General features: G+C 32.9%; 1 long non-coding RNA gene across 1 annotated transcript; it reads right to left on the reverse strand.

Annotated features, from left to right (window-relative positions):
- Nucleotides 1-10431: 10431 nt before the first annotated feature.
- Nucleotides 10432-11273, reverse strand: LOC122017586. Its single transcript, XR_006121398.1, has 3 exons — nucleotides 11135-11273; nucleotides 10833-10964; nucleotides 10432-10698 (listed from the first exon to the last, which is right to left on the reverse strand). It is a non-coding gene; the product is annotated as an uncharacterized LOC122017586 (long non-coding RNA).
- Nucleotides 11274-23821: the final 12548 nt, after the last annotated feature.

Consider the following 23821-nt stretch of genomic DNA (forward strand, 5'->3'; position numbering starts at 1 on the left):
AAAAAATTATGTCATTAAATTCATAATAATCTTTCAAATTTATCTATATTTTTATTTTTAAAACTTTAATAAAAAATATATATATATATAAAAAGTTAATAAAAATTAAAAAATCTATTTTTTTTATTATTATGTCATATATTAAATATTTAAATACAATAAATAGAGTCAAAATCCATTAGACCTAAACTTCGAACCTGAATAATTATTTAAGGGTAGCTTGTTTTTTATTAAAATTTGAACTTCGTTCTAATTTTACCTTAGAGTTATTAATCTTAGTTTACTTTTGAAAAGTTAAAATTATTTAATTGATTAGTAGCTTTGATAATATGAGTTTATTTATTTATAAATTTAAAAATTTTATTGATAAATCAAATAATTTTTTTATCTGGCTATTTTATTAAAAATTTAGATTATTTACTAACTAATTTTGATGAAATCTATAATTTTAAAATTTATATTATTTACTAACTAATTTTGATGAATTTTAAAATAAATTTATGTTAATACCTTTTTTATTAAAAAAATATGTATTGTCATAGTTCTTTAGTTTCATATTTTAAGATTTATAACACTGTCAAATGAGAAAATTCTATAAATATCTTAGATTGATGATGGTATAAAATATATCTTTCTCGACCTTTTGACTAAGAGCAAAATCTATTTTTATCATTTTAATATCTGATATAAAAAATTAAATTATTTTTTTCTAAGGAAAAATCTATTACAATAACTTAGAGTTCTCAAATATCATCCTTATATTGTACTATTTTTAAGACCTAGTGCATCTTACTAAATTCAATTTATATATATTCATGTGTTATATTATACCTACAACATATGCACAAGATAAGTAATATATATTAATAAATTTAATATATATGTTGAAGATTCATCCAGTTGAATAAAAAATTTAATCTTATACAATTACCAGATGCCCTTAACTCAAATGAATTCACAAATAAACTTTTTTTTTTATAAAAGTCATTCAAAATTTATTTATTTTCTCATTTATCCCTGAATTAATAGAAAAATAAATTATTAATCATCCAGTGTCATCCAATATTAAAAAATCTCTGATGAATAAATTATGTATATAAATTTAATTTATAATTTTATCGACTAATTTAAGTTTATAAAGTAGTTAATAATAAATAAAACATTCACATAAAATGTAAAATATCAATTTATTTTTTTAAAAAAAATATAGAATTTATAAAACAATTTAATACAATGAAAAATTATTACACCCAATAAATTGGAATTCATTAAAAACATCTTATAATCATATTAATCATCCGAGATCAAAATTTAAGGCTCCTTTTTATGAAAAATTAAAGCAGCACATCCCTTCAATAATTACGTGAATATTTAGAGGAGCACAGCTCTTAAGAGTTAAATCTGAGTTCAAATGAATTATATTGAGCTGAATAATATAAAAATATTAATATTTAAATTTGAGTTTAGAAAAATACATATAATATTTGAAGCTAGATCCAAATCTTAAAAATATAAATAATTGGCCCAAATTATATTGAAAATAAAATTTGAGTTTAAGTTCAATTTAAATTATATTCAGATTATAATTCGAAATGATTTAAATTTGAATTTAATTCAAATTATTTAAACATTCATTTGAATATATTTAAATTAAAATTATGTAAAAATAATTAAATTTCCTCATGAACGATCGTGAATAATAGAATAAAATATTATAGATTCAAATTCAATTTAAAAAAATTATCACACATATTTGGGTTGCTTGAATTCAATATTTAAATATGAATCAAATATTTTTTTAAATCAACTTATAAAACTCGTGAATGAACGAGCTTGATTCATTAGTTAAACTAATCGAATGTGCATAATTATCAATTTATCATGGATGACGTAAAATATGTAAATGAATCATCAATTGGACATTGAATTGAGTCGTACAAGAGCATTTCCAGTGGAGATTTTTTAAAAGATTTTTTAAATTAAAAAACTCAAGAAAATAAAATTAAAAAGCTCAAGAAAAATACTCTAATCATTGTGGAGGCAAGATTTGAGATTTGCAATTTAAGAATGACATGTAAGCTCTTGTAAAAACTTAAATCGTATAAATTCTAAATACCAGATAAGAACTCGTATATAGGAAAATAAAAATAAGAAAGATATAGTTTTAACATGAGCATGATATATATAAAAAAGTAAATATATAAGCATAACAACGAAATTGATTGAAGAATCATTATCCTTGTTCCTTTAGTGTCATCTTCCGGAAGATTCTAAGATAGAATAAAAAGCGTAAGCAAACAAAGAATATCTTGCTTGGGGTGCCTGGGTTGACGATGTCGAAAAGCTCTAAGTCAGTAGGGGAAGTAAGAGCTCAGTCAAAATTACCCTAAACCCTTGGGAGCCTCACCTTTATATAAGAATCTCAACCATTATCAGCTCATAGATAATAACGGATTGAGCTAAACGGTTTTACACATTGAACTCATATCTAATAACTCGAAACTCAATAAACCTAAGTTATATCACTTAAAAGAGTTTAAATTGTATTCGCGTGTTTAATTTACAAATAAGTCTACCTAATAAGGATAATAAAATTCAACAATCTCTCACTTTGGCTATATGTGAGTTGTATGTGAAATATAAGTAACAATTTAATTAATATCAAACTTTATAGATACAAGATATCCTGTAAACAATCTTGATTATTAACTTCATTGGTATAAGACTAAAAATATCATATATACTATATATAATCGTAACTAGCACCAACAGTCATCATAATACTAATGTCATTAATGACAGAGATCAAGATGCAAATATATAGTATAAAATTTACATAAAATGTTATCAATACAAGTTAATTTTCAACTGGTCCTTAAATGACCTCAAAAGATGTTAGATCATATCTGCAAATATTTTATACTAAACAATAAGAGCAAATCATGACCCAAATTTTATGATTCCAGAAGGAATTTATATCACATTTATAAACACTAAATGCTAAACAACATCAGTAAATTATGATATTGTAATTCAGAATGTCCAACAAATAAATAAAATTCTATGAATATTTTAAACTTTAAGTACTTTACAACAATAATAAAAAATATATTTATCTTTATTATCAAATATAAAGTAATAAAATAAATACAGACTCCCATTAGATGAGTTCTTCTTCCATAAGGACTCTCATATCTATAATATATGCATGAAACACCTTAGGTACCAAGTCTTTGGTGAGTGGATCGACCAACATGGAATCTGTGCTGATATGTTCTACCATGACCTGATGACTCTGAACTCTTTTTTTAACTACTAGAAACTTGATGTCGATGTGCTTAAACTTCAACGAATTACAATTGTTCTTGGTATAAAGTTATGTGACTTTATTATCGCAGTAGATTCTCAATGATTTATCATTATTATTAACGATCTACAATGCTATAATAAAGTTCTGTAACCAAATCATGTGATTGGATGCTTCGTAGCATGCTACCAACTCTGATTCTTTAGTAGAAGTAGCTAATAGCGTTTGCTTGACACTCTTCCAACATATAGCCCAGCAACAAGTATAGAAATATAGTTTGAAATTTATCTCCTGTTATCCAAGCATACAACAAAATTAGAGTATGAATATCCAATTACTTATAGGTGATATCATCTCCGATACGTGAGCATGTGTCCTTTAGTTCTTTACAAATACTGCATCACTCTCTTAACCGCTTTCTAATGCTACGGTTCTAGGTTATTTACATATCCGCCTAACATCCCTACTACGGATGCTATGTCTGATCGTGTATAAACTTGTGCACAATGAGACTTCTCACTGGTGACGCATATGGAAATTGTTCCATCTTATTTATTTCAAGTTCAGGTTGTGAACACTGCTGCAAGCTGAACTTGTCACCTCTTGACATAGGTGTGTCACTAGGTGTACAAATATACATGTCATGTCTTATAAGTAGATTTTTAATATAAGCCTATTGTGAAAGTTCAAGAATGTCTTTTGAACGATCGCGATAGATCTGTATGCCTAAAATAAAAAATATTTCACCAAGATCTTTGATTTCAAAATTACCAGATATAGGCAAGCAATATACCATTCACGTACAAAATAAGTATAACAAACTTGTTTCCAATTAACTTTGTTGGGACCTTGACGTCCGCTAGAGGAGGGTGAATAGCGTCTCACCCAAAACGTCGCTTCCTACAATGGTTAGTAGGCACAACGGAATACAAAAACAAATACTAACAATAGAAAGTAAACCTAACACATTGATTTAACATGGTTCGGAGATAAAGCTCCTACTCCACGACTGCCCGTAAGGTGGACGATCCCGATCCGTCGGTGGATGATTCCCCGGAGAACTTCCGATTAGCTCGCGTAGCTCTTTGTGGTTGGAGAAACCTCGCCACAACCTCGTACAAGCACGCTAGATTACTTGGGCACTTGGAGACTCTAATTAGGGTTAACCACCATAAATTCCATCAACCTCAACCAAGCTCCCAAGGCTTGGTTATATAGGCCACGGGTTGTAAAATCCCACCTACCAGTCGACTGCCTCTTGTAGAAATTCGACCGTAACATCCCAACGGCTCGATACCAGTCGACTAGTAAAAGTACCAGTCGACTACTTCACACTGGCTGAGCGAACAGAAGTATTCTGTTCGCTCCCAATCGACTTCCCAATCAACTACACCAGTCGACTGCCCAATCGACTATACCAGTCGACTGATAAAACCACCAATCGATTGTTACAGTACTGCTACAGTAACGCTACAATAAAATCCTAATTCTAGGATTTTACCTCTCAAGTACATTCACTTAGCACTCGTCCTCGCCCGACCAACCTAGACCTAGTCTTCTAGCCTCCTCCATCAACCTTGCATCCCTCAGATGTCTCCCCATCCTTCACGTCTTGCCTGCTGGAGTTTCCATCAGCCTTGTCATTGTTGTCGGATCTTCCTTTGCCAAGAGATCGCACCTCTGGGACTTCGTCCATTGCCAAGTCACACTTGGACTTACGTTGCCAAGACTACATGCTTGGACTTACACCGCCAAGACTCATCCTTGAACTTTCCTCCTTTGCCAAGATCACACTTGGACTTTCCTTGTTGTACCTATATCCTGCACACTCACAATGCATATCAAATACAATAATAAATCTAACTTAAACCTTTGCCCAAATATCAAAACATAGGGTACCCAGATTGCTCCAACAATCTCTCCCTTTTTGATGTTTGGCAACCTGTTTAAGTTAGGGAAACAATAATAATGTAAATAAATATGCAATCTATACATGCATAAATTATGGAACCTAATCCTAGGCTCCCCCTTCACCTAAGCTCCCCCACAAAAGACAAACTTCTCCCCCTTTGCTAATAAATGAGCAATCGCTCCCCCTTCTCCCAAGCTCAAACTTCTCCCCCTTTGCTAATAAATGAGCAATCGCTTCCCTTTCTCCTAAGCTCCCTCTTGAGTTAGGATTTCATGCAAAGGTATGTAGGTTTCTCATTTAAACCTAAACTTCTCCTCCTTTGCCATACATAAAAAAAGCTCCAACAATATCTCAATTATTGGATTCTTTAACCTCTAATGACCATAAACATCATGTATTAATCTCCCATAAAATTACATGCATGTTCACCACTCTTTTGGTCATTTTCTAATGTTGCAAAACATTTTCAGACCATATCAGTCGACTGTCATAAGTCTCAGTCGACTGTCAACGTCAAAATGAGCTTACAAAGATATTTTGTGCTAAAAAATACTGTTACCAGTTGACTGGTAACTGTACCAGTCGACTGGTACTCTATTTCTGCAAAAATCAACATTTTGACCTAACTTCATAAATGCACCAGAAATTCTATAACCCTCCAAAAATTCTTAAATTTTGTAGAGAAATATATTTTAACCTTGTGTACTTGGGAAAAATATATATAAAAATATATTTATCACAAATCTCAAGAATGACACAAAATTCAAAACTATCTAAATAGTTCAATTGAACCTTGACCTAAAGTCTTAGTTTTGACTTCCCCTTGATGATTCTACCCATACTAAACCATAATACTTCCCTAGCATGGGTTTATATGACATCTATACATCAAAAACTAATTTTCATGCAATATGACCCCAATGTCATATTTTCATGTATGATATCATCTTAATTGTGTCAACCCACTAGGTTAGAGACTCAAGTTCGTTTCCTAACCACTTGGCACATTTGATAACTCATCTACAATGGGTCCCAAAGGCTCTTCCTAACCTTAGGAATCTTAACCTTAGTCACCTCCCTTGGTGACTCATCCACTATGGCTAGGTCACTTCGGTGCACCTCGGGTGACATTTGACCTATAAAACTCACCTTCTTAACTTTAGACACTTGTCTTTAGTTAATTTATTCTTGTCATTAACCTTGGACACCTCATCCTTGTCGTAATTATATGCTACCCTAGCATATTCTTTCTTATTGACCTTGGATGACTTTCCCTTGTCCTTGGTCACTCCTCCCTTACCAATGTCATGTGTTATCTTAGCACTTGACCTCCTTTTGGTCTTAGAGGAACCTAATTTGACATTTTTGGATCTTTGACCACCCAAATACATGTCAAGTCCTCTAGGTCCAATAATGAACCTATCTAGGACTTTCTCAATTTCTTCAAGTCTTACCTTCAAGATTTGATTTTCCAATTCTAGGGTTCTAACCCTAGAGTCAACATGTCCATCTTGGACATCCCTAGACCTACCCACCTTCCTAAGCATATGTCTCCCTTTCTTGGGATTAATGCTTAGGTTTTCACCTACTTTCCTTCCCTTAGACAAAGTAGTTTGGGTCTTATTAGGTATACCCTTAGTGTATGATTTCTTAGGGTTATCTACCGTGTTAACCCTATTCCTATCATTATACCTAAATCTATGATTATGCTTGGATAAATAATCTACATTATTTCTAACACGCATATAAGAATTAGAGCTTGGATTAAACTTCAAAATATGTATTACCTTCCCTTTTACCTTTGAAGCTCCCCCTTGACTTGTGCTCCTCTAATTTTCCCATTTCTTCAAGTGCGCCAATTTCTTGAGCTCTCCTCTCCTTGGGCACTTTGTATGGTAGTGACCCCACTCACCATATGTAAAACACCTAATGTGCTTCTTCTCCTTCTTCTTCCTACAACTTACATTAGTTTCTAAATTAACTTTAGTGAGTTTAGGGTTTACCTCCTTTACCTTCTTGAGTGAAGGACACCTACTCTTGTAGTGCCACATCTTACCACACTCAAAGCATTTGATGTGGTCCTTTGTGTTCTTCTTGGTAGTTGAGGTGGAGGGGTTGAGCTTCTAAGATCTCCTCTTCCTTGGATTGCTCTTCTTCCTCTTCACTTGAAGATGTGGATGATTCCACTTCTTCCTCCCTTGAAAATGTGGATGATACCTCCTCATCTTCCTTCTCCTCCTCTGATGTTGAACCCGTGTCAACATCCCATTGGTTCTTTTCTTCTTTGACCAATGAGCCCTTCTCCTTGGGCTCCTTCTCTTCTTGGATTTGTGTAGGACTCTCATGAAGCGCAATTACCTTTTTCCAAAGGTCACTTGCGTTCTCGTATATTCACTTACATTCAATATCGCATTAGGAAGTAATAAATTAATTAAAATTCTAGTTACCTCCTTGTCCGTCTCCGATTGCTCTCTTTGCTCCTCGATCCAATATCGAGGTCAGAGACGCTTTCTCTTCTTGTCTGTTGGAGCTTTAAACGATTCTTCCAACGCAATCTATTGGTTCCAATTCATTTGGAACCACATCTCCATACGCTTCCTCCAATAGTCGAAGTCCTCACGCTCGTATGGAGGTGGGATTCGGATGTCCCATCCTAGCGGACCTTCCGACTCCATCTTCTTCCTCTAGCATTTGCTCCCTTGACGATTAGTCTAACAAGAGCTCACCTAGCTCTGATACCATTTGTTGGGACCTTGACGTCCGCTAAAGGGAGGGGTGAATAATGTCTCACCCAAAACATCACTTCCTACAATAGTTAGTATGCACAACGGAATACAAAAACAAATATTGACAATAGAAAACAAACCTAGCACATTGATTTAATGTAGTTCGGAAATAAAGCTCCTACTCCACGGCTGCCCGTAAGGTGAACGATTCCGATCCGTCGGTGGATGATTCCTCGGAGAATTTCCGGCTAGCTCGCGTAACTCCTTATCTGTGGAGAAACCTCGCCACAACCTCGTACAAGCGCGCTAGATCACTTGGGCACTTGGAGACTCTAATTAGGGTTAACCACCACTAATTTCATCAACCTCAACCAAGCTCCCAAGGCTTGGTTATATAGGCCACAGGTTGTAAAATCCCGCCTATCAATCAACTGTCAAAACCATCAATCGACTGTCCTCTTGTGAAAATTCGACCGTTACATCCCAACGGCTCGATACTAGTCGACTGGTAAAAGTATCAGCCGACTGCTCCACACTGGCCAAGCGAGCAGAAGCATTCTGTTCGCTCCCAGTTGACTGCCTAGTCGACTGATGAAACCACCGTCGGCTGCTACAGTAACGCTACAGTACTGCTACAGTGAAATCCTGATTCTAGGATTTTACCCTCGAGTACATTCACTCAGCACTCGTCCTCGCCCAACCAACCTAGACCCAGCCTTCTAGCTTCCTCCATCAGCCTTGCGCCCCTCGGATGCATCCCCATCCTTCACGTCTTGCCTTCTGGAGCTTCCATCGACCTTGTCATTGTTGTCGGATATTCCTTTGCCAAGAGATCGCACCTCCGGGACTTCGTCCATTGCCAAGTCATACTTCGACTTACGTTGCCAAGACTACATGCTTGGACTTACACCGCCAAGACTCATCCTTGGACTTTCCTCCTTTGCAAGATCACACTTGGACTTTCCTTGTTGTACCTGTATCCTGCACACTAACAATGCATATCAAATACAACAATAAACCTAACTTAAATCTTTGCCCAAACATCAAAACCTAGGGTACTCAGATTGCTTCAACAAACTTGACATATATGCACTGATCAACGAAGTTTTCTTTAAAATCATATGAGGTAATCATTTGATAAAATTTTTGGTACCATTGACGAGACATTTATTTTAAATCATAAATAAATTTATTTAATCTACATACTTTGAGTCCTATATACATTATATATATATATATATATATATATATATATATATATATATATATATATATATATATATATATATAAATTTGTTATCCTGCGCGACGCCATAGTGTGTGACTGTGCGTGCCGCGCAGGATAACAACTGTTTTTATTTTTTTATTTTTTATTTTTATTTATGAATTAAAAAATAATTGAAAAAAAAATAAAAAATAAAATATTTTTTTAAGAATTTATTTCTAGGGTTCAGGCTTTGGTTGTAGTGTTAAAGCTATTTTTTTTTTTAGATTTTACCTCTGGGGTTTAGGCTTCCCAATTAGGTTATAGTGTTTGGTTTTTAAAAAAAATAAAAATAAAATTAATTTAAGCATTTATTGAGTATTGTAATATGTTAAGGGGATATATTAAGGTATTAAAAATTTATAAAAGGAAATGTGAAATTTTTTAATTATTTTTTAATTTAAAAACTAATAAAAAAAATAAAAAATGCCGATTGATATGCTGCGCGCGCACAGTCGCGCACTGTGCAGGCGCGCAGCATATCAATCCTCTCTATATATATATATATATATATATATATACTTCTCTAAGTGTTTATTGAGGAATGTAATCTTTACGTCTATTTAATATAGCTTTAAATTATAATGAGTTATAAGTATCGTGATTATCCTAAAGGTACGTTTGGTTCAAGTGATCATTCAGAACCTTAGTTATATGATTACGAGGTAATCATATAACTAAGGTTATAAGAAATAAAATACAACTTATGTCGTTTAGTTAAATCCTAGGTAATGTAATAAAAACTTGTTTGTTTGCAGATTTTAATGTATAACCTAATATAACATTTACTGTATTATCCCTGATTCAACTCTAAATATTTTTACAACTAAATTAATTTAATATTTAATTATTTTTAAAAAATAAAATAAAATATTATTAATATTATTATTAATAGGTTACTGATATATTTAATAAATAAAATATAATTAATTTATAAATTTTAAAATCACACAATAGAACTTATGGAATGTCACACAATCAATCATCTTACCTTCACTAGAGACAACAGTAATTTATTAAAAAAAATCTTTTTCCATTAGTTGATGATTAATATTTTTTGTTTTTAAAAAAACCAACAACAATAATTTCTATTAGATACCGTAATGTTTAAACTACATGGTGTAGAATTGGGAGACCAAGTTCACATCGACAATCTAACTCGATCCTTTTTTCAATCAGTCAAAAGATGTGAACTTTTATATTTCTGAATAATAAAGGAACAACAAAACAAGTATAAAAATATATAGGTCCCCTGTCCAACTGATAAGCATCCATTATTTGGCAATTGGAATCTCCAACTTCACTATCAGACCTTCCGAATGCATCCAAATCTACCGGTGACCTAATGCCAGCCCAAACACCGGTTCCTTCCATATGCAATTAGTCCCATGGAGTGGTAAGCCATTTTGACATCCATCATAATCTCCATCAACATAAGAGGTAGCCTCACCTAACTCAGCATCTAAAAGTAACTGTCACAATATACCACCTGTATAAAATTATAAGTTTACATCATGACCATGTATTTGACTGTATGCTAATACAAATAATCAACAACTAAAATTACAACAAGAATGAAGGTTATTTTATCATAATATTAAATTTGAGATTCCAAAAACTGACCGTGTTCCTTTACTGGTAGTGTATACCTTCCATCCGTGAAGCAGGCAAAACCTATATTCCATTCTCTGGCAACAGTTGTCAACCTATCACCCTTGCTAACCAATCTGAGACCAATTTGTCCAGTCTCAATACCTTGCTCAGAACCAGCAACGAGAATTTCCCAACAGCAAGTCAAAATGGTTGGCAAAAAATCCAAAATATGATTCATATAACAATACCCTTTATATGCTTTGTAAGACATTTGCTAGTCATGTGCAGAAAATTTTACATCAGAAGTAAAAGCTGAAAAATAGAAAAGAAACCTGCTCTGCACGGCGTGCCATAGACTCACGACAATATGTTAGGCCATTTTTGGTTCCGCAAAGGAATAAACCTGCAGCAACTTCTTCATTTCTGAGACGATCTCTCAGCTTCATGACATTAGCTCGCGGAAGAACAAAGTTTCCAGTTTTGTCCCGCATAACTGTAGGATCTCCAATTAAAAGAGCAGCTAAACTGGCAGATCTCTGAGGCGCTGAATAAGTGGTAGCTAATGTATTTCGTGTCTGCATACCAACCAAATTAAATGAAGACATGTAGCATTTTTAGATTTGAAATTTTCATATAATTCTTATATTATCAAAAAACATTAAATTTACATAAACTAATATATATATATATATATATATATATATATACTATTATAATTATTTCACAAAATTCATATCTTCTTCACAGGCAGTCACCGTGTGATGAATGTACACAAGTTCACATGTGATGCAGGTAAATTTGTAATGATGCATTAACAAAACGATTAAAATCCATTGCACTCCAGATCTCTCAAAACTGAAACTGAGTACAACAAAACAATTAAAATCCATGGTTGTTGGAAAAAAAAATAGCATCTGCAAACAAGAGAGTTGGTTCATAAATCTCTAGATTGAAAAAAAAAAATTCAGAGTAATCAGCTGACAATAAAAAAAAACTAAGAGAAACTTAAAAGAAAGATTTACTGGTTTCTATATGATTCAGTTTGATCTTTTATGTATTGAATTCTTGGTGTAGAAATCCATATCATTGCTAAGGAGGCTGGTATAAAGGCATCTAACTAGGGGTTGCTGAAATAAGAAAACATAGGAATAGAATTAGATATTTCTGAACTTTGAACTGAATTACCTAAGGATCAGTTGAAACAGAATTTGTAGGTTCAACTTAAAGTTGCAATATTTAGCATTATCCCTGAATCCAGAGATAGTTGGTATGAAAATATCAAATTAGCAGGAACAAAACATATCCTAAAACAAAAGGGCATCAAGACAATGCTAAAACAAACAAGCCCAGTCAGAAATTCATCAGAGATATCCAATGAAGAAAACAAAGAGAAATGCTCATCTTAAAAATAGTCTTTCATGGGGAAAAAATAGATCAAGGTTGGGTTCCACAATGACCAACAGACAAAAAAAATCCTAAAATCTTGTTGTTAATAAAATATATACCTGTGAAGAATGCCGCTAGGGTTCTTCGCGATCGTGAGTCGGAAAAGTCATGCCTTCGTGAGTGGGACGCCTTCGCGAGTGGAGCACCGCTAGGGTTCTTCACGGAGTGGGGACACCTTCGAACGCCTTCAAATGCCGGAGTAGGTTTCACCTGACGACGATGGCTCTACTATGGTTTTGCGAGTTCGTGTTGGGAATATGCCCATAAAACAGATATTTATTATTAATTGCTGAATTAAATAAAAGAAGCATTTATTTTATTGTTTGATTGTTTTATGCTTACTTATATAAAAACGAATATTATATAAAATGCATAATACATTGTTGTAACTATGATTTTAATATATAAGATTGTTATATACAAGAGGACTAAAATCATAGATAATATATTTAAAATGTCCATGATTAATTAAAGTATGGATATTTAATTGGTAATCATAAATGCAGTCAGTTGACATTATGAATATGATAGTCTTATCCGGACAGTCAGTGTAATGACACTAAGCAGAGACATTTTATATAATATGATTATATAGGACAAGGACCATATGTGATTTAAGTGTCTATATGTTTAAGTACTGTTACAAAGATTCGAATCAACATCGCTAAGCTGATCATATGTAGATCAATCTAAATTCTGAGTTGTCATAGACTCCTTGTTTGTATTAACAGGTCTCTTGATTTGTTTGTTAAAACCTATTTTAAATAATAGGTGTAATACTTACATTTTGGAGACTCAGTTATACATTCAGCTGGGAATATGATTTATAGATACGGAATCCGTAACTTCCGAAAGGATGCTAAAATGGTTCTCTTGAGTGTTGATTCTAACACTGAATAGTTTGAGCGCTCTAATTCATAATTAGATTAAGAATTAACTGTTCATTAGTGAATTAATGGTACTTAATGTTTTAGATACAAACAGAGAGGTACCCGGCTCTATTTGTGAACCATGAACGGAGGGTTGATCGACATATAATGATTATATCAATGGACTGTTCAAATCTTTTGAGTAAATATGTTCCATAATTCTCAAGAGTGCAATTCCGGATTTTAGTAGAATAATCTCGGAGTTAATAAATTAGATAATTAATTAAATAGCTTTAATTAATTTTATCTAAATTTATTGGAGCTTGAAATTATGGGTCCATGGTCCCCAAATCATCTTCGTATAATCATGATGGATACTCTTAAATAATTAATTTGATTAATTATTTATTCTCACAAAATTAATTAACTAATAAAATTGTTTATTATTTTAACTAAAGGGAATATTCTATTTGTAATTTGATTACAAATAAAATATAAAAGAGAGAAATCAAATGTTTGGATATTGTATTTGTAATTTGATTACAAATAAAATACATACGAGAGAAATCAAATATTTGACAATATTATAAATATTCTAACAAAATATAATACATGTTCCCCTTTTTTCTCTCCCACTTTATAATACACGCTCCCCTCCGTGCTATATAATACATGTCTCTCTCTCTCCCTGGAAGTGGAAGAGAATTTTTGGTAAAAAATTCTATAGTTGATTTTTGTGAGAAAAGTTAGGAGAGTTAGCCCACACTTTTGTCCATCGGCTGATTTGAAGAATTGATGAGGAAGATTGTGGAGTTGAAAGAACTTCAGTGACATGCAAATCTTAGACACGAACTCAAGGTAATGATTATATTTTTTTAGAGAATTGTAAATAAAATATTATAATGTTTGTATGTTAAATTATAAGAGAATTTATAAAAGTTCTTATAATTAAACAAGATCACTTGTTTGATCTAAACAAAATTGTTTTGTTGTGAAATTTTTTTAAAAACGTTTAATCTATTTTTCACATCTTCCATTACACATCGAACAGTCAAAAACCAACAAATGATATCAGAGCCAAGTTATTAGAAAACATTATGATATTTTAATTATATGAATGATCACATGTTTTGTTCGATGTTTGATTGAATGTAATGAATTATATGTTTTTTATTAATGCATGATAGGGATTGGCTAATTTTGTGACTCCGTTTATTTCTGATTTTATTATTTAGATCAGGCCAAAATTGTTTTCTTTAATTACCAAAGAGTTTGGATTTTATGAATGGATAGTTTTCTAATTCTACCATACACTTATAAGTCTCAAAGACCCACTATTCTAGTATAAAATCATTTTATTAGTCGATAGTTTGGATAATTAATGTAATTATCAAAAGTTAAATATTTCGATTACTTCAGTAGGCAAAATTGAATTATCAATTTTAAATATTTAATAGTTTTGATAATTAATATAACTATCAAAAGTGAGATATAGTTTTGATAATTAATATAATCATCAAACCAGAAGGAATAAAAAATTATTTTATTCGAAATAATCAATTTGTTTAATAGTTTTGATAATTAATGTAATTATCTAAAGTTAAATAATTGGATTCAAAAAGTTGATAAAGTTAATTCAATTAGTTAATTTTATAATTTTGACAAAATAATTCAAGGTCACGAACTACTAATTAGATGCAATTAAATAATACAAGTTTAAGTCAGTTCCATATTTTATTCAATGATGTTTTATGTTTGTGATAGTAATATGTCATTTAGAATTAGATGTGTCTATCCTATGCAGTATAGCATATCGCATGTTGCATGTCGCAAAAATCATGTATAATTGTAATTCATAAATTGTTTATGTTAGTTTTATGTAATACATGACTACAATTAATTAGAATTATTAAGAATTCTATAGACCTAGGTAATTATGACATGAGATGTCTAATTAATAATATGATTATTAAAATCTAGGATTTGTGGATAATTAGTTATCTAAGAAGTTAAATAATGAGTAATTATTTATTGGTCTCCTTCGTTGGTCTATCTAGCACCGTGAGAGTTAGAATGGCGCCTCTTAACGTTTTGATTTCGTTACCCTACGGGTGGTGTCCGTTTTGATTCAATATCAAGGCTAGATCTCTGATGATAGAATTTTTAATGTATTTCAAGTTTGACCTGCCCTTATGACGACACTTTTGAGTTAAGTCTAAAATTTGAAACGAAGGTTTTTACTCATAAAGATATGAGATCAAAATTGTTGATTATATCTTTGACCAAATTTTTTTTTCGATAGTTAATACATGTGTGAATAAAAGTTATTTTGGTACACATATGTTAATCAAGAAGAGTCTTGGTTTAACTAAGCAAGCAATGTGACCTTCCCAACGATGGCATCATTGTTCGTGGATAGTTGAATTATTGAAGGAATAGTATATGGGATTTTGGATTTTATCCTTGCATTCTTACATGATCATGTTTAGTATTCCTAAATATATACATATGGATATTCTTTTCAAACAATTTAATAAACTTATGCTATTTATTTGAATTCAGCAATAATGTCAATGGGAAATCCAATTATGTCATTACTCACAAACAATACTTTGACTAGGGAAAACTTTCCTAAGTGGAAGAGCAACATTAATATTGTGTTGATAAGTGAAAACAATAGGTTTGTTCTTACAGAGGAATGCCCACCGATACCATCCGCAAATGTCGCTCGTGCTGTTAGGGAACAGTATGACCGTTGGATTGCATCCAACAATAAGGCTAAGGTATATATGCTTGCAAGCATGTCCGATGCACTAAGAAGCAAGATGGAGCCCAAAAAGTGTGCTTTTGAGATCATGGAATCTCTACAAGAAATGTTTGGCCAACAATCTAAGCAAGCTCGTCATGAGGCCACAAGAAAGTACACGAATGCTAGAATGATTCTTGGCACTCATGTTCATGATCATGTCATGCAAATGACAAATTATTTTTCTGAGGCTGAGATGCATGGGGCTGTAATTGATGAGGGCACACAAGTGAGCATAATTTTGAATTCACTCCCTAGTGACTCCATCCCATTCACCAGCAACTATATCATGAATAAGCTGAATTATGGGATGACTCAGCTGTTGAATGAACTACAAACCTTTGAAGCTATCTCAGGACTAGTGAAGAACAAGGCTGAAGCAAATATTGTTGATAAACCCAATTCTTCAAAAGGTTTGAAGAGAAAAATGGCTAAGGGTAGTAAATTTGGTGGTAAATTCAAAAAGACAAAGGATAGGTCTAAGAACAACAAACCCAAATACAAGAAGGTCGAGAAGAAGCCTAAAGAAAAATGTTTCCACTGTGGTGTAGATGGACACTGAAAAGGAATTGTCCAAAATATCTCGCAGAGTTGAAGGAGAAGAAGAAAGGTAAATTTGATTTACTTGTCTTAGAAGCATGTTTAGTAGAGGATGATTCCTCCTCCTGGATAGTTGATTCAGGAGCCACTAATCATGTTTGTTCTTCTATGTAGCTACTTAGTTCTTTGAGGGAGCTTGCTGATGGGGAGTTGACACTTAGAGTTGGCAATGGGGCATTAGTTTCAGTCAAGACAGTGGGAGTCACCCATTTAAATTTTAAAAATAAATATTTAGTATTGAATGATGTTTATTTTATTCCTGGATTTTGTAGGAATTTGATTTCTATTTCAAAATTGCATGAACAATTATTTGGTATTTCCTTTTATGAAAATGGAATTTCTATTTCAAGAAATGGTCTTGAAATTTGTCATGCAGGTATGAAAAACGGGTTATATGTCCTTAAGCCATGTGAATGTTTATCATTAAACACTGAACTATTCAAAGTAGCTTATCCAAAGTCTAACAAAAGGCAAAAGCTTGCAAATAGTGATGAACGGTATCTATGGCACCTTAGGTTAGGTCATATCAATTTAGATAAGCTAAATAGACTAACAAAGGATGGTCCTTTGAGAGAGTTAATTGTTAACACTAGTCTACCAGTTTGTCAATTTTGTCTAAAAGGAAAAATGACTAAGAGACCTTTCTCTTCGAAAGGCGAAAGGGCCAAAGAACCACTTGAGTTAGTGCATACTGATGTATGTGGACCATTGAATGTCCACACACGAGGAGGTTATGAATATTTCATCACATTTATCGATAATTATTCAAGATATGGATATGTTTATCTAATGCAAAGGAAATCGTAAACTTTTGGAAAGTTTAGGGAGTTTCTAGCTGAAGCTGAAAAACAATTAGGTAAATCACTAAAAATACTTCGATTAGATCGAGGAGGTGAGTACCTTGATACCGAGTTCAAGAATCATCTACTTGAGAAAGGAATTATATCCCATCTCTCGGCTCCTAGAACTCAACAACAAAATGGTGTTGCCGAAAGAAGGAATCGAACTTTGTTAGATATGGTTAGATCCATGATGAGCTATGCCTCGCTACCTACATCTTTTTGGGGATACACTTTACAAACAGCGGTCTATATTTTGAACGTGGTACCATCAAAATCAGTCACTAAGACCCCAATAGAAATGTGGAATCAACGTAAACCTAGTTTACGCCATTTTCGAATTTGGGGATGTACAACACATGTACTAAAAGGAAAATATGGAAAATTGGAACCACGAACAGAAGTGTGTTTGTTTGTTGGCTACCCAAAAGGCACGAGCGGAGGTTTGTTTTTTAGCCCACAAGAAAAGAAAGTATTTATATCAACACATGCTACTTTCCTTGAGAACGACTATATGGCCAAGGAAAGTTGTACTCAAGAAATTGCTAAATGATCAGATCATTTCACAATCGATGTTTGTTGAAGATAATAGGAAAAAAGTAGAAACTACTATTCCTAATCAGGAAAGTTTGGTACCAAGACGAAGTGGGAGAGTTGTTAGAACTCCTACCCGCTACAGACAGGATGGTGAAACAAATGTTGTTGTAGCTGATACCAATGATGATGATCCATCATCATATCAGCATGCAATGAATGATCTTGATAAGGAAAAATGGCAAGAAGCCATGAACCAAGAAATAGAGTCAATGTACTCCAATTCGGTCTGGGAACTTGTAGATCCATCTGAAGATGTCAGACCCATAGGGTGTAAATGGATCTTCAAGAAAAAGAGAGGCATGAATGGAGAAGTAGAGACTTTCAAAGCTAGACTAGTGGCAAAGGATTATACCCAAAAGGAAGGAGTTGATTATGAAGAAACTTTCTCTCCGGTTGCCATGATAAAGTCTATCCGCAGTCTCTTGTCCGTTGCCACTTGTCTCGACTATGAGATTTGACAAATGAATGTCAAGACAACTTTTTTGAATGGTCATCTTGAAGAAAGCATCTATATGGTGCAACCAGAAGTGTTCGTAGTTAAAGATCAGAAGTAGAAAGTCTGCAAGCTTCAAAGGTCCATCTACGGACTTAAGCAAGCATCCAGATCATGGAACCTTAGGTTTGATGAGATTATTAAGACCTATGGCTTCCAACAAAACATTGATGAACCTTGTATTTACAAGCTCATCAATGCTAAAAGTGTGGTTTTCTTGGTCCTTTACGTAGATGACATTTTACTCATTGGGAATGATATAAAAGTGTTATCTCATGTAAAGATATGGTTGACTGAGCAATTCCAAATGAAAGATTTGGGAGAAGCAAGTTATGTTCTTGGGATCCAGATTATTCGGGATAGGAAGAATAAACTCCTAGCATTATCTCAAGCAACTTATATTAATAAGGTGCTCGTATGTTTTTCAATGCAAAATTCCAACAAGGGTCTCTTGCCAGCCCGACATGGAATTACTCTTTCGAAGGCACAATGTCCCAAAACATTGCAAGAGGAAGAACATATGAGACGTATCCCATATGCATCAGCAGTGGGGAGCCTTATGTATGCTATGTTGTGCACTAGGCCTAATATTTCCTATGCAGTGGGAATGGTTAGTCGGTACCAATCAAACCCAGGATTAGATCATTGGGTTGCAGTAAAGCATATTCTCAAGTACCTGCGAAGAACAAGAAACTATATGATTGTCTATTCAGGAGGAGTCTTGAACCCCTTGGGATATACTGATTTTGACTTTCAGCCAGATAAGGACTCTCGAAAGTCGACGTCTAGATCAATATTTATTCTTGGTGGAGGAGCAGTTGTTTGGAGAAGCATTAAACAATCCAGCATAGCAGATTCTACCATGGAGGCTGAATATATAGTAGCTTGTGAAGCCGCTAGGAATCGGTTTGGCTGAAAAAGTTCTACTCTGATTTGGAAATAGTTCCAGATATAGATAAACCATTAATCCTGTATTGTGACAATAGTGGGGTTGTGGTAAATTCAAAAGAACCACAGAGTCATAAAAGAAGTAAGCACATAGAAAGAAAGTATCATCTCCTTACCTAAGATTGTACGTCGAGGAGATGTTGACGTTATGAAGATAGCGTCGAAAGAGAAACTTGCAGATCCATTCACAAAGACGTTACTTGAAAAAATGTTCATAGGTCACTTAGAGGGAATGTGTCTTAGAGATATGTCTCATCTGTTTTAGGTCAAGTGTGAGTTTGTTGGGAATATGCCCATAAAACAGATATTTATTATTAATTGCTGAATTAAATAAAAGAAGCATTTATTTTATTGTTTGATTGTTTTATGCTTACTTATATAAAAATGAATATTATATAAAATCCATAATACATTGTTGTAACTATGATTTTAATATATAAGATTGTTATATACAAGAGGACTAAAATCATAGATAATATATTTAAAATGTACATGATTAATTAAAGTATGGATCTTTAATTGGTAATCATAAATGCAGTCAGTTGACATTATGAATATGATAGTCTTATCCGGACAGTCAGTGTAATGACACTAAGCAGAGACATTTTATATAATATGATTATATAGGACAAGGACCATATGTGATTTAAGTGTCTATATGTTTAAGTACTGTTACAAAGATTCGAATCAACATCGCTAAGCTGATCATAGGTAGATCAATCTAAATCCTGAGTTGTCATAAACTCCTTTTTTGTATTAACAGGTCTCTTGATTTGTTTGTTAAAACCTATTTTAAATAATAGGTGTAATACTTACATTTTGGAGACTCAGTTATACATTCAGCTGGGAATATGATTTGTAGATACGGAATCTGTAACTTCCGAAAGGATGCTAAAATGGTTCTCTTGAGTGTTGATTCTAACACTGAATAGTTTGAGCGCTCTAATTCATAATTAGATTATGAATTAACTGTTCATTAGTGAATCAATGGTACTTAATGTTTTAGATACAAACAGAGAGGTAAAACAGTAATTCACCCGGCTCTATTTGTGAACCATGAACGGAGGGTTGATCGACATGTAATGATTATATCAATGGACTGTTCAAATCTTTTGAGTAAATATGTTCCATAATTCTCAAGAGTGCAATTCCGGATTTTAGTAGAATAATCTTGGAGTTAATAAATTAGATAATTAATTAAAGAGCTTTAATTAATTTTATCTAAATTTATTGGAGCTTGAAATTATGGGTCCATGGTCCCCAAATCATCTTCGTATAATCATGATGGATACTCTTAAATAATTAATTTGATTAATTATTTATTCTCACAAAATTAATTAACTAATAAAATTATTTATTATTTTAACTAAAGGGAATATTCTATTTGTAATTTGATTACAAATAAAATATAAAAGAGAGAAATCAAATGTTTGGATATTCTATTTGTAATTTGATTACAAATAAAATATATATGAGAGAGAAATCAAATATTTAGATATTCTATTTGTAATTTGATTACAAATAAAATATAAAAGAGAGAAATCAAATATTTGACAATATTATAAATATTCTCACAAAATATAATACACGTTCTCCTTTTTTCTCTCCCACTTTATAATACACGTTCCCCTCATTCTCTCCCACTTTTATATATACACGTTCACCTCCCTCCTGTGTCATATAATACATGTCTCTCTCTCTCTCCTTGGAAGTGGAAGAGAATTTTTGGTAAAAAATTCTATAGTTGATTTTTGTGAGAAAAGTTAGGATAGTTAGCCCACACTTTTGTCCATCGGTTGATTCGAAGAATTGGTGAGGAAGATCATGGAGTTGAAAGAACTTCGGTGACCTGCAAATCTTAGACACGAACTCAAGGTAATGATTCTAATTTTTTTAGAGAATTGTAAATAAAATATTATAATGTTTGTATGTTAAATTATAAGAGAATTTATAAAAGTTCTTATAATTAAACAAGATCACTTGTTCGATCTAAACAAAATTATTTTGTTGTGAAAAAATTTTAAAAGACGTTTAATCTATTTTTCACATCTTCCGTTGCACATCGAACAGTCTAAAACCAACAGTTCGACACTTCACGATCATTACTTCGTGAATCGGTGAAGTTGGGAATAAGCAGGTCTAATTGTCATTTAATGAATTCTTATGGGTAATTTTGTCCCAAGGTGTAAATATTGGAGCATAAATTTAGAAAGAAAATTTTGTTGACCTTAATTATAATAAAAAAAAGTAAAATCTTATTTTTATAAGGTTTTCTGATTTTGAATTGTATATCTCTTTTGCTGACGTATTGAGCATAAAATATTACTCGTAAATTATTGATTATCTAAATCTAACAGAGTTTTCATTGGTAACCTCGAAGGGATAACTAAGATTATCAAGGATAACCCCTAACTAAACATACCCTAAGAGAGTTTTTCGTCGACACGGATGGAAAAGTCTCCTTTTAATTAATGTATTCTTCCTTAGTGAATTCCTTAATAACAAAACAAGTCTTATATTTTTTGATACTACCTCTTGAATCCTGCTTGGTTTTAAATATTCATTTACAACCAATAAATTTTGAACTTTAGACAATTCGATAAATTCTCAAATATCATTGTTTATCATATATTTCAACTCTTCTTGCAATGACGTTAATCTACCTTTTAGGGTTAGAACATTATTTGACTTTTTGAAAAAATATAGGATCACTTTCCAACTCTATGTTAAAATTATGCTCTTTGAGATAAACATAATCATGAAAATTTATGGTTCTCTTCCCTTATGGATCACCTTAAAGGATTTGAGATCGTTAAGATACCTGCTTATCAATATGAGTCAATACCTTAATTTCAATGGTAGACTCTTTAATTGTATTGGAGATGTCATGAAAATATCTCAGTTCACTATGCTTACTAGATGTGCAATGTCTATAATATGCGATATAGTAACCATACCGCTATTCATCACACTAATAGTGACCACAAGAGGATCATCAACACTTTTCTCAAAATATACTTTCCTGATTTTATCAATTTTACTATCCTCAATAAATTAGTATTTTTTTTGTTTGGAAGAAGAATCTCTTAGTGGGATTATAAAATTTATAATTCTTAATTTCTTAAAGTAACCTATAAAATTATAGTTAATTGTTCTTAAGTTCAGTATCTTTTTGTTAGGCCTGTAAAGCTCAACTTCAGTTGGATAACCCCAGACATGTAAATGTCTAATGCTATATTGTCTACCCGTCTACATTTTGAATGGATTTTAATTACTATCTTGCTAAGTACTATATTGAGTAAATAAACTGTAGTCTTAAGAGCCTCATCTTACAAAGACTCCAGTAGAATAGTGAAGGTCATCATACTTCTCACCGTATCTTTTAGAGTTTGATTGTGACGCTCAGCTACACCATTCTGACTAGGTGTGTCGAACATGGTATATTGAGGCACAATCCTACACTCAGTAAAGTAGTTCACAAAAGGTCCTAGACGTTGTTTACCTGATCCATCATATTGACTGTAATATTCTCCCCCATGGTCGGATAGGACGACTTTAATTTTCTTACATAGTTGAAGTTCAACTTCGGCTTTGAAAATTTTGAACATGTTCAAAGATTATGACTTATCATGAATAAGGTACAAATAATTATATCTAGAATAATCGTGTATGAAGCTAAGAAAATATGTGTATGCATTCTAAGATGTCTTAGAGAATGGTCTATAAATGTCCGTATATATTAGCTCCAAAATGTTACTATAATGGCTAGCCCCTTGTTCCTTTTATTAGTGTTCTTTCCCTTAACATACTCTATATAGACATCAAAGTCTGACATATTAAGGGAATCGAGAATTCCATGCGACATTAACCTTTATAGACATTATTTGAATATATATCCTAAACGTCTATACCACAACATAGAAGAATTCTCGTCAGTTAATTTACGTTTTATACCTATACTATGCATTTTTAAATTGTCAATCATAGGAGTAAAGATATTAAATTTATAAATCTTATTGATGCGGATATATTGGGACGACTCAAATGTAATTAGGGAGGGGAGAGAGGGCATTTTAGTCTTTTGGGCGTGTTGAGGTTAGGGGGTTTGAAAGGGAACCCTGTTCACGGGGAAGGGGGCTGGTCTTTGTGTGTTTCTGTTTTCCGCTGCCACCAAGCACGAGGGAAGAAAGAAGTAGGGCTAGGGTTTTGCTTCTGCCGCCAAGAGGAGAGCTGGTTTCCTCTCACATTCTTTGCCGACACTGAGGCCAGCCGACGTTCCTCTCCCCTTCCTCTTCTCTTCTTTCCCCTCCTGTTCGCCGGCAAGCCGCCCCTCCTCCCTTTTCCTCTTCACTCTCTCTCGTCGTTGGCATCGCCTCCATTCTTTCTCCCCACCTACGCCTTTGGGGAGCGCCGTCGCCGTC

This window comes from Zingiber officinale, chromosome 8B (genome assembly GCF_018446385.1).
Source record: "Zingiber officinale cultivar Zhangliang chromosome 8B, Zo_v1.1, whole genome shotgun sequence".
In the NCBI taxonomy this organism is placed as follows: domain Eukaryota; kingdom Viridiplantae; phylum Streptophyta; class Magnoliopsida; order Zingiberales; family Zingiberaceae; genus Zingiber; species Zingiber officinale.